This window comes from Chroicocephalus ridibundus, chromosome 1 (assembly GCF_963924245.1).
Source record: "Chroicocephalus ridibundus chromosome 1, bChrRid1.1, whole genome shotgun sequence".
Lineage (NCBI taxonomy): Eukaryota > Metazoa > Chordata > Aves > Charadriiformes > Laridae > Chroicocephalus > Chroicocephalus ridibundus.
Genome location: NC_086284.1, coordinates 88,212,102 through 88,226,998, shown reverse-complemented (window position 1 = coordinate 88,226,998; position 14,897 = coordinate 88,212,102). Strand labels below are relative to the sequence as shown.

The 14,897-nt window shown below is 43.6% G+C and overlaps 1 long non-coding RNA gene across 1 annotated transcript; it reads left to right on the top strand.

Annotated features, from left to right (window-relative positions):
* Nucleotides 1-961: 961 nt before the first annotated feature.
* On the top strand, nt 962-9,938 carry LOC134523543 (uncharacterized). The gene is made up of 3 exons (XR_010073345.1): nt 962-1,261; nt 3,519-3,623; nt 9,560-9,938. It is a non-coding gene; the product is annotated as an uncharacterized LOC134523543 (long non-coding RNA).
* Nucleotides 9,939-14,897: the final 4,959 nt, after the last annotated feature.

Genomic DNA, 14,897 nt, shown 5'->3' with positions numbered 1-14,897 from the left:
CAGGTCTGCTGAAAAACTATGGGAAACCAGTAGAAATGTCACCAACGCTATAATAAAAACTCAGTGTTCTTTGACAAGGACAACCTGGCCGCATGCCACCCCGCAGAAGACAGACGGACAGAAAGACAGACATCAGCAGGGTGCCTGCTGCAAAGCCTCAAGGTGCTGACATCAACTCCTTGCCAGTTTCTTCAGTCAGGGACAGTGGCATCCCGACTGCAGTACCATCGATGGCAGAGTGCGCCTACGTTGGACCAGCTTCTACCTGAGGTCTCAAAATAACAGTGCAAATATATATCGAGTCCCATTTGGCACACAGCTAGTGCAAGCACTGGTTTCTGCTTCCTTGCCATTGTCAATGCATATTCCCAACTGAAACCAGTTTTGACAAGCGGAAATACCCAAATATGACAAGAAGTCGGCTGGGCTGGCTCTTAACGCTGTCATCATTTCCACCCTCCATGCTTTCAACTTTTTCATTTCCTCAAGCTTGTGCAGAGGCTTTTTGTTTTCCCCTTCTGACTCACCTTTGCATGTTGTGAGAAAAGAAAACGGGTGGTTCACTTTTGGCTTATAGAAAAGAGAAAGGGTCAGTGCTCAGGAACCGTATGAAAAAACAGCCGACTTCTAACTGGGCACTGACCATCACCCCCCGCTACAGCCAGGGTGTGGGTTTCTTGCAAAGTTCCCCGCTCCAAACCCAGAAGAGGAATTTTTTTGGTTTAGTCTGGTTTGCTATCAGCAATCTGAAACCTTTCCCGGCCGAAACTACAGCCGCGGCTGCACCCCGCACCACGACGCGGGCCCGGCCCCGAGCAAATGGCGGCGGCGGCAGCCACCCTTACGCCGCCCGGCGCCAGGGCCCGGCGGCGCGAGCCGCGGCAGCGCCACCTGCCGACGGCCCCCGGCTGAAGGCGGCGCTGAGGCGGCGCTGAGGGCGGGCAGCCCCGGGAGGGGCCCAGGCGGGCTGCCCCGTGAGGAGAAGGAGCCCCGTAGGAAAGGCGCCTCCGCCGGGGGTAGCCTCAGGGGCGGGTGGCACGGGAAAACGCCCAGAAGGGGAGATCTGCGGTGGGATCAGCGGCGCGGAGCTGCTGAGGAGGGCCCGGGCTGTGTACCCCGGCGGCAGGCAGTGCCCGAGGCCGGGCAGCGGGCCGCGGTGGAGGTGACCGACCGTAGTGCAGCCTGAGCGGGCACAGCCTGGCCCAGTCCCCTCGCCGTGGATCAGAGCCTGCCCGCCTTGGGCCGAACCAAGCCGAGGCAGGTGCGTGTGTCCTGAAGCCAGACCTCGTCGCTGTCGGCAGCTCTGCGGGCCTCCTGAGCGGCCTGTAGGCCCAGAGCGGGCCCGGGCGCAGCCGGCGGAGACAGGCCGCCCGCCCTGCGGAGCGCCCTGCTTCGCTCGCCGGGCCTTCCCAGACGCGCCCCCCCCGCCGCATCACCAGCAGGCAGCACCCGTGCCTTTCCTCTGCAGTGCAGCCGCCGCAGCAGGAGGCAGCCCTTATCTCCAGGGCCGGTTTCTGACACTTGCTGCCCCGTGCCTTTCCCTACTCATTTTTTTTTTCCCTCCTCAGACGGTATTCAGGACGCGCAGGAAGATGAGCAGGGAGCGGCGAGTGGCGGGGATAAAAGCAGCTGCAGGGACAGCTGGGATGGGAAGGGCACAAGAGATGGTGTGTGCAAGGGGAGCGTGGGAGCAAGAGGCAGAGATTGCCAACCCCACAGGGAAGATTGCGAGGGGAGAGAGGAAAGGGAAAACTGCGCAGTCAGTCTCCTTCTCTGCCCTGTTTCCTTCCATAGGTGAAATCCAAAACTTCATCAGCCTGAATCCTTATAAACACCCATAGTTCATCTCTACCATCCTAACCCCCAAATCTAATTTTGGGGGGAATCTCCTCCACCTAGAGATTGTTCTCCTTCCACCACAACACAACTGAATTTATAGGACCTCTATTCGGTCTCCCACAGTTCCCCCATAGAGTGTGCGCCAAAGATCAGGCTGCCTGGGGCAACTTTTCACTCCTGGACTGACTCCCTCACAGACAGCATTGCACAGAGACTTGGAACACAATCTTGGCAAAGTATTTTCTAAACCAAAATGACTTTCAATTTTTCAGTGGTATCTTTAAGGATTCACAGACTGATAGTCATGAGGTGGGACCTCGTGTACCTTTTGGCCTGATATCTCAAATTTCTGCAAGTCAAAGTTATAGTGACTTCTCTGCCTCTTACTTCATATGTATCATCTTGCACATGTCTACGGGTAGCTTCCCCTGCACAAAGCAGTCATTTCGTGAAACTTGGCCTTTGGTCCAGGTCTGCTATGCACTTGTCATACTTGAGATGGACTGATCCTATGGGATGATTCTAAGTCTCTTGAGTCTCTGTACCTTCATGACTTCAACCTTGTTTTAAAGTGATACAGGGTCTCATAATGAACTGGCCTTGTCCACGTCATGTCGAGTTGTTTTTTTTCAGCAGCCCTGTTTGCAAGAATAGACAGGAGACAATGGAAGAATAGCTTTAAAAAATGAAATTGAAGTTATAAAAGAAAATTAAGTTCACCATTTGGTACTGACATACCATGTTTTGTTATCCATGGATTTGCTAAATTCCTGAGCAGCCTGTTGATGCTATTTACGTCACAGTACCTGTTTATCCCATATCCCTCCTTGTCGCACACATTTCATACAGCCAGGCTGAATTTTACCATAACTCATCCAACTTCTATGTATGCACTAACCATAGCCTCCCATGCAAATGGGGCTCATCTGAATAACAGAATAGATAGAGGATCTGGAAGAAGTCAAAGAGGAGTCCCATTCACCTCCACAAAGGAAATACAGCAACTGCCACACACAGGAGATTGTTAACAACGTGATGTCTCACTGCTCTGCTCAGTAGACATGCGCTTAGCAGCATGTACAGAATGAGGTGCCTTTCCCTGTTCCCCCCATCTGCATCTGCTTAATGCAAGTGAGCGCTAAACACTCATTCTTGCTTCGTTTTTGCTTTGCATTAATAACACTGGCTACATACGGTGCAAAGATGAGATTCAGAACGTCTAGGATTTGCTGCTATTTCCATTTGAAATGTAGTTACACAATAAAGGATTCAAGATTAATGTGCTTCAAATGCTAGAGATGTTAAGTGACAAGAAGCTGGGAACAAAGATTTTGAAATGGCAGCTCAATTATGCAGCTCAGAGAAAAACAAACAGAGACTGAAACTGAAACTGAAATGCTTGTAATTCATCCTATTTTGAACCAAAATTTGGATAACATTCACTTACTGGTGAACAGGCAGACTCAGCTGCAAATAGTGCTGTCTGAAGGCAGTTAGCAAAGGAGAAGTGTACAGACTCACTGTGCTTCAGAGCCTTTGAGACAGTAGCAATGGGGAAACAGGAAAGGAAGAACACTCTCCTTGAGAGGTTCTCTACGTAGCTGTGGCCAAATGAGCAAATCCAAAGGCTCCCAGGAAGCAGGGGTTAACTGAGACTTACTTTCTTTCTGTTTGTACAGGAAAGAGGCCAAAGTAACAGCCACAAACCATGAATACTCGTGATGAACAACCACGTCAGATTAGCTCTCTGTACAAACTTGAGAGGACCAGGCTGAGATCATCAGGTATTTTCTGAGTTTGTTTGCTTAACCTTCAAAGATAAGCCTGAACAGCATTGACTTTTTGAGCTTTGCCGAGGCTGCCCTCAAGACCAGACTTATAGTCCACACAGGCAGTAAGCAGCCGAGTGCAGGCCACCTATGTAGGCTGCCCATACTGTTGTCCCAATCTAAGGTACCTCAATACTTTGACAGGACAGGTTGGTACACTTTCCCGTCAGGAGCGATGCACGTGCCGATGGGATTGTGCCACCTCCCACCCCATGTTTTACCACCACCACCACCCCTTAAGCTGTGAGTGAAGGCTGCCCCAAGCTCCTAAACATGTTCTAAAATGTTCTTCGTAAAGAAGAAAACATAATATGACAGACTTGTTTGCTTTATAGTTGTAATTATTGACAGCAAGTATTCAAAAATCTTGGGGGCAGTTGAGATTTTTTTCTTGCTGTCTTGGTTTTAACTGTATGCTTTTCAGCCTATGTCTGGCTTGGAGGGAGAGTTGCTTACTGGGAAAAAGGAGGTTGAGATTTTTAAATCCACAGCAGAGGTTTCTCTTCAGTTACCAGGGGCTACAACCTATTTTAAATTTTCAATAATGGAATCTCTTATACATTGATGTGATCATAAAAGACACACTTCATTCATCTATAATTTTTATTATTTTGGGATAAGGCTATGGCCAACACCCGTTAAGCCTGAAGTATAGAGTGTCCAAGAGATTTCCCCTCCAACCAGCAATTTCTTGCAACAACAGGAGTGGAAAAGAGATCTCCTGCCCTGACAGGGCAGAAATATGTGAAGCCACAGCTGTGCTCCTGTCTTTGAAGGCTAATGGTATGCTATCCTGGGTTGCATTAGGAGGAGTGTTGCCAGTAGGTTGAGGGAGGTGATCCATCCCCTCTGCTCAGCACTGGTGAGGCCACACCTGGAGTGCTGGGTCCAGCTCTGGGCTCCCTAGTGCAAAGGAAGCACAGACATACTGGAGAGAGTCCAGCAAAGCACCACTGAGATGATTAAGAGACTGAAACATCCTCTCCTTCTGAGGAAAGCTCTAGGTGAACCTGCTTTGGCAGGTGGGTTGGACTAGATGATCTCCAGAGGTCCCTTGCAACCCTACCGTTCTGTGATTCTGTGAAAGGCTGAGAGAGCTGGGACTCAGCCTGGAGAAGAGAAATCTCAGGGTGGACCTCATCAATATATATAAATACCTGAAGGGAGGATGCAAAGAGGACAGACCCAGGCTCTTTTCTAGCAGTGCCCAGTGACAGGACCAGAGGCAGTGGGCACAAACTGAAACACAGCAGGTCCCCTCCGAACATCAGGAAACGCTTTTTCACTGTGAGGGTGATGGAGCCCTGGCACTGGTTGCCCAGAGAGGTTGTGGTGTCTCCATCCTTGGAGATATTCAAAAGCTGCCTGGGCATGGTTCTGGGCAACCAGCTCCAGGTAGCCCTGCTTGAGCAGTGGGGTTGGACCAGATGACCCTTCCAACATCAACCAGTCTGTGATTCTGTGAAAGACTGTCTTAATCTATACCTCATGAGCTAATCCAATGGCCTGTTTCTCCATTGCCTTTGTAATTCTCATAAATTGCTGAAGGTTATCAAGAGCATGTATGCATGCACACACACAAAAAGAAAAACCACAACAACAACCAAATTTGAGTATTGTAACATTTTACATCTGCTCTTTCTGATGTAAATCACTAGCCCAAGGTATTCTAAATTTTGCGTATTTTATTCCATTTACAAACAAGTCAGCCGCCTTCTTCCCAGGAAAAGTTTACCTCTCTAAATGTTAGATCGGAAGGTATTTTCCCCTTCTTTCAAGATAGCCTAGAATAGCAGCGGTATTTGAACACGCCAAATTACAGTGCCTCAGAGCATGGAGAAGTAGTACCTCAGTGGTTTGATTTAAGAAGCTGCCTACAAAGGGGAACATAGCAATGACTAGCTGAGGTATTTCTAATACATCTATTACCTTGACACAACAGCAAATATAGATGTTCGTCATTTCACAGATGGAGAAACTGAAGCGCAGAAAAACCCATTAGTGATATGTGATCAATGAGTCAGAGTAAAGAAAAGGAAAGGAAGGGTATCAGGAAAATCTTGATGGCTGAAAAGAGTGAGAGAACAAAGAGCTGTGAAAAGTTTGGCTGAAAGGCTTATAGTGATCTTAATGTGTACTTACCCATTTAAATGCACAGAAATGGTACACTTATAACTGAAAAGTTTGGTACCTGCATTTTTAACTAACTAGAGACAAGTGATTCTGTTTTCCCTGAGTCACTCATAAAGTACTCTGTTTGGATACAGGGAACAAAAAGAAGGAATAGCTCAAAACCACACAGAATATAATTGTCTTGATATAGCATAGCATCTACAAAAACAGCTGTGCACGGTTCTCAGCTAAATTCACTGAGAATGGTCCTGGGTTTTGTTCCAGTCTTTTCTGTTCCTTCCTACATAGTTTAACTTGCTATAACTGCAATCACATTTTAACCCTTGGAGGGTTACATGTGCTCTAGCTGTAACACAGATCTAAGACTTCTGTATATACTGTTCTTGCGCGCTTCAGATAAAGTGTGCAAAATCAGTATCGGGTCAGAATTCCCCATCCTCAGGTATCTAGCAATATCTAGCTATCATTTTACACAGAATGAAATGAGCCATAGAAAGTCACAGTGACATATACCTGTCCTAGTTTGAGCGACACAGGACTAATTTATCTTCTAATGCCTGGGAAAACCGAACTTTTAGAAGACTCTAGTGTCTGAATTCATGAAAATATCTACTTTATAGCCAGCTAGGCTATGTGGGTTTCAAGGTCTCAGTGTTTTTAAGCCTTGCCAGGTGCAGGGATGAGGAAGAGCGAGACCAAGGTACTTGACCCAGGCCGGCCAACAGGGTTATTTCATACCAAGAACGTCACATTCAATATAAATTAGAAAGTTTGCTGTGTAGTTTTCTCTCTCCTTTGATGGCAGCAGTCCAAAGGACTTCTTGCCCCAGTGCCGGACCCCTGAGCCCTTCCCCCAAAATCCGTAATGCTCACAGTGTCTGACATTTGCTGTCCACAGCTGGGAGCGCACAGCTTCCTACTGATAGAATGGGCTGAGTATAATCCTTGTGTATTTTTTATCAGTATCAATATTGGTTCTTTAGTATTATTAATGTTAATTATTTATTCTTATTCTATTAAATCTGTTTGTATTTCAACCCTCGTGTTTCCTTGTTTTTCTCGATTCCCCTTCCCGGGTGGGGAGGGGTGATCAGGTGATAGAATAATTGTCTAAACAACAATAAATTGCAGCTTCCTCAAACCATAACAATACCACACTCCGCAAGAAACAAATCAAAAGCATGAACCAGAAAGGCAAGAGTAGGGAGGAAACCAAACTGGAGTTTGGTTGGAGCCTCTTGGAGTCCTTTTTGAAATGAGGAAGGCATAGGACTTACGACACAGGAGCACAGGAATATAATGAAAATATTTTTGCACTGTGGAGTTAAAAAAAAAAAGGTCAGGAGAGTAACATGATCAGTAAAGCTGCATGAAAAATAGTGTTCCCCTTCTGTGAAAATTTGTGAGATTTTGCACTTTCCCTGGCTAAATCACAATAGTCAAAACCTCCAAAGTATTCACAAATGAAGCATATGCAAAAAGCATGACTAGACAGAGAGGTCACACTGCACCTTTTTCAATCATTTTGAATGTCATGTTTTTAGAAGTGGCTTAATTTTCTAATGGAAATGTTAGTTGGCAAGAAGAAATGGATTTGTTTATTTTTCAGAAGGCTAAAGATGTCAAAATTCACATTAAAAAAAATGAGACTAAGCCTTTCCCACAAACAAGCTTCTTCTGAAAAAACAGATTTTTGAATGAGAAAAACAGGCACTGAAAATTCTGAAGCAGCCATCGTAGTCTAATAACTTCTTCCACACCTCAGACTCTATAGTAAGGAGCTGTTTTGAAACAGTAGAGATATCTTTTTTTTCCATGAGTGTTCTCTCTTTTCCCTTTTAACCACAACACATTTATTGTGTAGTAGTTGGCATAAAGGCATTCATGGACATTCACGCGCACGAAGGAGAGGAAAGAAGAGGTGGAATTTACTCTTTTTTTCCTTCCAAATCTGGCATCAATGAAACGATGTCTAATAAAAAGCCATTGTAACTCCAATAACTATAACTTGGATTGCTATAGACTAGTGATTATGGTGACAAGAAAAGCTGTAACCAAAGTGTAATGTCAAAAGATCTACTGGCACCATCTAGTATTTGAGAAACATAGACCCTCTAACTGCCAGCTATCACTATCCTTGCTATTTTCAATGTGTGAGCCGTGATTCCCTGGCATTACCCTACAGCTTGAATATATTCCATGTGTGGATAATAGTCATGTAAACCAGTTCCATCAGCATCACGATGCCTTTGTTCTGGCATACCCAGAGCAAATAGTATTTAGAAGAAAACACTGGACTACTCATTAAACATCTCTCAATCTATCTCGTGCTGTAATAATGCAATTCCTACAAGAAAAACATATTTATCTTCATTGAAAGTGTGCATCAGTGAGGAGCAGAAAGTAGCTGAAGTGCAATTTACAATAAAAGAATCAAAGTGGTTAATCAGAGTATACATCAACCCTTTAGTGGAATTAATAAAAAACATAGAGAGCAATCAAATAACAGATTTGTAGGTTGATGCCTACAATTGTTAACTCCTTGTTAAATTTCAAATCTATACAAGAAAGATGGGGAACCGTAATCAAAATTGTATTAGCAATTCAAACTCCAGTTACAAACTATATCCCTGCTGTCTATAAGAGACAGGAAAGATTTCAATTTGCATTGTCTGGTTTTATGCAGAGGATAAAATAGCGTGAAGGGATCATCAGGAATGGTCAACAATTTAACGGATTGGTTATTCTGATCCTTATGAACAGCAGGCAATCTGAGAATGTAGTCGCAAGATGGCAATTCAAAGCCAGCAGGGTAGGGAATAAATTACTCAGAATTACAGAAATGGAATAAAACTTGTCGTCTAGACCTTGCCTGTTTATGGTCTAAAGCTAAATTGGTGATTCGTTTAACTTGTAACTTCCTTTAGCATTTCTAACCCAAGCATTTTGGGACAAGGACTAATAAATTTTACTCTATAGGATCATATGACTATTGTTCTAGCCCAGAGCCCTTCGATTGTAGTGCACGATGTAACGAGCATTTACTGAAGGCAGCCCACAGATCTACCTGTTCTGCGCAACATGCACCAGTTGAAGGCAGTAGCAGAAGATCAAAAGTCAGCTGCAGCAGAACACAAGAAGAATAGAGGCAAGCACTTTCAGAGGAAATTCCCAGGTTGCCTTAGGATGTAAGTAACACCCTCCTGTTACCCAGGAAGGCATAAACCATATCCAACAATCCCTGACCTTCTGACCTGAGGAAAACTTCCTCCTGCCTTCAGATCTAGTGATTAATTTAATCCTGACTCTGTAAATGCAGTACGTCAAACAGACACTTCCCAGCATCCTGCCTCGTAACCACATCAGAAAGAAGAGTTACGTTTCCAGGGAAAAGGAGGGGAACTGTCTCTGTGCCCTGTCAGCAGTGCCCTGACGTACCGGATTGGTGCGGTACAAGTGGAATGCAGACAAGCAGCAACGCCGCATCCTCCCAGAACATCTGAAAAATGCACTTCACCTGCTGCATCCTATAATTACATTAAGCCTTTTTTGCAGCTACCTCATAACTGGTGACTCAGTGCTATTGTGTGCTCAGGCAAGACATTCAGGTGTCTTTTTGCCACCTCTTACAATTACAGTCTTCAGTTTACTGCAGAAGTTCCCATTGTAAGTGCCTTAGAGCACAGCTTTGAACATTGCGTTATCCCATTTCCACACGTCTTCATAACATTACACTGTCTCTATTTTTATTGTTCCAGGGGAGAAGGGCATCTGTTTCCTTCTCACTGCTGATGGAGCCATCCTTTGACTGGCAAGAGCAATCAGCTTTAGTCTCTGCAACATTCACAAGTAGAGACCTGTCCCTCACCACAGAGATGCTAGTGGATATTGCATCCCCTAGAACTTTCGCTCATTCAAACCAATAGCTCCCTGCACACAGCAAACAGCAGTAACTGGAGAGAAACCACAGGAAAGTGAAAAGAAATGAGAAACAGTATGTTTATAAGCAGCAGTGGGATTAGTTATTTTTTCTTAAAATTATTACTTTCTGTCTATTCCTGATTATAATAGTTCCCGAAGCTAAAAAGGCAGCGCATTTCAGCCATGCATGGAGGGGTTAAAATCAGACGACACGTAGCAATTTTCTTTCGCAGGATGGTGTATTGCCATCTTGTGGCTGTTTTACTTATACTGTGCTGAAAATGTGAATAAAATAAGTGCACTGTTCTTGTTTTCATCTGTTATAAGCGTAACCATTTAAGAAATGTGGGAAAAGTCCATCACGGGTGGATGATGTTTATCTGAGCTTTTCTGAAACTTCACTCTGACTTAATACCATTCCATCAAACTATTTCTCCTTCATGCGTGCAGTCTGTTTTTCTGAACTGTAACCTGTATGTTGATTGCCTCACTGATGTCACTCTTCCTTATGTTTTTCTTTTATGTTTAGTGAAATGCAACTCAGTGACATTTTTTCTTACAGCATCTTATTTTTACTTTTTAATATATTTCACGTTTGATTCTGAAAAGGAAAAAGTCCTCTAACCAGAATCTGTGAAATTGTTGAAGCAAATTTAGCAGGAACTGTGAAGTGAGCAAGGAATAAAATAATTAGCTAAAAAAGCACCAAGGAAATGTGAAAATAAAAGCAGAAGTGTCTTAGCTATACATTTATATTTCCTGCTCAATAGAACAATTTTTCCCTCAGGTACACCTCCAGAGTACACACACAGAGTAAATGCCTGCACAGAAAATTAGTTACAGTGATGTGTTCTTTGGGTTATCATTGAAGCCACTTAGCGTCCTACAGCATCATCCATACAGAATTATATTTTTTTCAGATCACCTTAATTAAGGAAGGGATGTCTACTCAGCAATATACATGAGCTTAAGACGTGTTTTTCTGAACAGGAGTAGACTTGGGCTGGCACTTTAATGCTTTCCTGGACTAATGTCTATAAAGAGATCTGTGTTGATTATGAAACTGTTCTACTTTGGTGACAGTGCAAAGAATAAATCACGAAGTGACTCTTAGTGATTTCATCATTGCTTTGATCTTGTTCTCTTTCATAAAGATGTAAATCAGATATAACAAAATCAAGAGAAAAATCAGTGGAAGCAAATGAAGTTACATTGCTAGGAGATAAACATAAAGAGAAGAAAATCACTCTCAGTTACGACCTAACAATCTCCCTTGGAAAATCTTCTGGAATTTGAAGCCTTTCACACTCATTCTTATGTTACCTGGATTCGAATGTTCAATATTTAAGAAACCTTAAGTTGCTTCAGTCTGAAGAAGGTTGTTGCTGTTGCCCAGGGCAGATGTTGACAATGGGATATAGTCTGTTACATTGTGCTTGGATTATAAGGCAACAGAAAAAAGCCTTTTGGCTACTGGGCATTCCGTAGTCCATAAAAACGAATGGAGGACTTTACCTGTTCAAACATTGTTCCATTCACCCATGCCAGTGAGAGAATGAGGACTAGGACTGAAAAAAGCAGTCTTGTCTGACTATGCACACTGCCAAATGAAGGCTGTTTTCAGCTGGTTTGTGACACTCACCTGACCTGCTGCTTCTGAAGATGGCTGAAGCAGCTTCCCTGCAAGACGGTTGTGTACAATTGCATACCCTCAGTGTTTGTGTGGGGATTTCTGAAAAAAACCTTGGCTGCTCTCCCTTTCCTTTAGTCAGCTCCATGGTTGTGGTCAACCGTGTTACTCCTTCCCTAGCAGGGACAAGAAGGCCCAATGTTCACAGACTTCCAGATGGGAAAGATAAACAGTCCCTATTTTGCTTTTCTGTGAGATTGGAGTAGAGAAATAATCACAACTTTCATTTGCTGGGTAGTAGAGAAAAACCATGCAACAGAATTCCAGCTATGGTTTCTCATTCAGCTGTGTTACTTATAGCAGTTTAAACAATCCCAGGCCTCCTTCCTCAATCCCTCTCCTCCATCTCTGTTGTGCAAATGCAAGTGTTTGTGCCCTGAACTCTTAACAGACAACCAATCTGTCTGAAAAATAACCTGGCAAAATGAATTGGCTATTTTCAGTCATACTAGATGAGCAGTAGAAGAGATAAAAGAGGTAATGCTGGAGCAAGCAGCCATGGGAAAAGGGAGTAGGTAGCAAACAGAACCTGTTTTCTTTCATGCAGGAGTACCCGAAATGTAAGTTGAAATTCAGCTGTAAAGTCCTTCTTCCATTTTCAGAAAGCGTTAAGCCTTCAGAAAGCTGTTTCTTGGGTAGTTCAGGCCAATTAGGATCATGTTTGTAGTGCAATTTGGGCAATACAGAGGCAGATTTACACAAATGGGAATTTCCGAAGTGCCTTGGTACTTGTCCCCAGTGGATTTGAACATCTGTTCTCAAGTGTAACTGTACTTGTGTAACAGTTCCCAGGATACTAACTCTACTGCCTGAAGAGCGCGAAGCCAGGTCCCTCTATGTTGAAGGCACAAGTCCCACAGGATTGCTAGCTTTCCCTAGATAAGCAATTAATTCAGCAGGTAGCAGTAGCAGACACTTACGTGCCCACACAGGGGGCTGTGTTATACATAGCCAGCCACTAAATTCAGTCTCAGCACTTTAGATGACGAGAAGGGGAGGTGAAGCAGTTTGCCAAACTGAATGAAGTACCCTGTATTCCAACTGCTTCTGTGATTGCTGGTGTCAATAAACACACGGCAGAAGGTGGCCCTGAAATCCTAACTTCACTTAGTTTTTGATAGTCTGCAAAATAGAAAGGCCCCGATCTAGGCATGAAGAAGACAGAGCAGTCTCAAAAATGAGCAGGTGAACTATGCTTCTTATTTTTTTCAACTATGCTGTGACATCCAAACCAATTGGCAAGCTGGATCAGCCATTGAAGTTGAACAGAGTGTGGCTGAGAGCCTGCAGTTACGTACAGTTTAGCTAAGAGTTGTGTTGGGAGGCATTGTGCATTTAAGGTTCTAGTACAAGCTGGTGACACTTGGCATTTCCTAGAAGCTGATAGCCACAGGTAGTGGCAGAGGAACTGGCTACGATACAGTGGTGGTGTCAGTGCTGCCATTCTTAATACAGGTTGACTGCAATTGCCCAGAGGTTTGTTCTTGTTCTAGTTTCTGCCTTTCTGCTTTATATTTAGAGCAAACACTCTTCCCTAGAAAACTGCAGGTGGGATGTCCCCTGGCTTTCTCCAGGAGCTGCAGGAAGCCCAAGTAAAAGTGTCTTGGGACATGTACGAATTGTCGTCAATGACAGAAGGTAGTATTGAAAGGACAATGTGAATTTGAAGTACATTTCCTTTAAAGATGACTCATTGGATCGAGTGTGTCTTCATCTGGAATTACTGATTTTTGTCCAGCGAGTCAAACATTACATGTTATGTCTGGAAAATACAAATTCATTTTTTGATAAATTAAACCCTTGAGCGTTGTTGTTGTTGTTGGTTTTTTTACTTTAAGCCATATGAAAGAAAAAGAGGGTATTGATTGGATCTGGCAGGTGGTAAATCAATTTATCCAAGCTGCAATCCCTTCAAGTCCAGCCAGTTTCAGCTTTCCTATTTTAAAAGCATTAACCATTTCCATTGTGCCTGGCAGTCAGGGAGAGGCAACCATGGAATGCAATGAAATTACTTTGCTTCTTGGGAAGCAGGTGGAAGGAGACAAGGATTTTAGTAATGACTTCAAAGTCGTTACTAAGTCCTCTCTGATGCCTATATGAAGTTAAGCACCCTGGAAAATGCTGTACATATCCTCTGTAGAAGACAGTGTTGAAAGTGTCTCTAGAAAATTATCCACACTGAAATCACACCTGAACAGCATGCAAACTACATGGACTGGGAGATGAAATATGTAAGGAATATAGTAGAAAAAAAAGCATCTGAATATATGACAGCCTTAAGTCAAAATCATTCTTGAATGGTAAAGCTACTGGAAAACACGGAGAGGGATCATAGATTGCAATCTCTAGGTGTCGTGGGTTTGGCCAGATTGGCCAATCAGAACAACAGATGGCCCTCCCCTCCTCTCTCCAAAGAGAGGTGAGGAAGAGATAAGGAGATTTACAAGTTTAGAAAAATAACTAAACTACGTTAATGAAAATAATAATAAATAAGGAAATAGTAAATAATAATAGAATAATAAAATTTAAAAAGAAAAAGTATACAATATATACAAAACTGTATCCAGCTCTCAGGATGATGATCGCATCACCAGCAGGCACAGGGAAGGTCCCAGACTGGAGTCAGTGACGGACAGGAGCTGGATTCCGGAACTAGAGTCAGGAGTGCTCGGATCAAAGGCAGACGAACAGACAGGGCCCTCCTCAGACTTTGGCCGTTGAAGAAAAGAAAGCAAGCCAGAGCAGCCTTGCCCCTTTGATCCCTCAGCTTTTATACTGAGCGTGATGCAGATGGGATGGAATCCCCTGTTGGTCCGTTTTGGGTCACCTGTCCCATCCGCTCCTCCCTGCAGGTGGGACCCCTCTACAATTCTCTGCTTCCGACCCTCTACCGGGGCAAACAGCGAAGTTACCTGACCTTGGTTGTTATAGCAATAAGTCTAAGCAAGAGCCTCTGCGCATAGCGTTCCTTGGTATAATCAGGTCTTATCACTCTGAGAGTGAACAGTTTCTGAACAATACGCTGTTAATTTCAGAGTTTAGTCAGTTAGAAGAGGCCCAGCTAAAAAGTAAAATTACAAAACAGAAAATTGTTCTGTTTTACCTCAAACCAGGACACTAGGTTTTCATTAAAACCAAACTAGAGATCATGGAAAAGAGTCTTTTGGAATCAGTATTAACAGAGAGTATCTGTGTTAGCAGTGCTGTTAAAACCTTAAAGGTGAAAATAATTTAGAATTATGGACATTTGTAATGTTGTGCTTATGAATACCACTTTGTAGAAACACAGAAACTGATTTTAGGTGCATTAAACCAAGTATCTGAAATGCCCTTGCAGTGACAGCACTGAATTCAGTGGGGGGTTTATGAGCTCACTGAAACGTTAGTCCAGCCGTGACAAGAAGAAAATCCTAAAAGCAGCAGGAGATTTTATATACAAAGGTTGTTGATTCATGAAGAGCAGAAGACAGACATCAAAGTGTTTG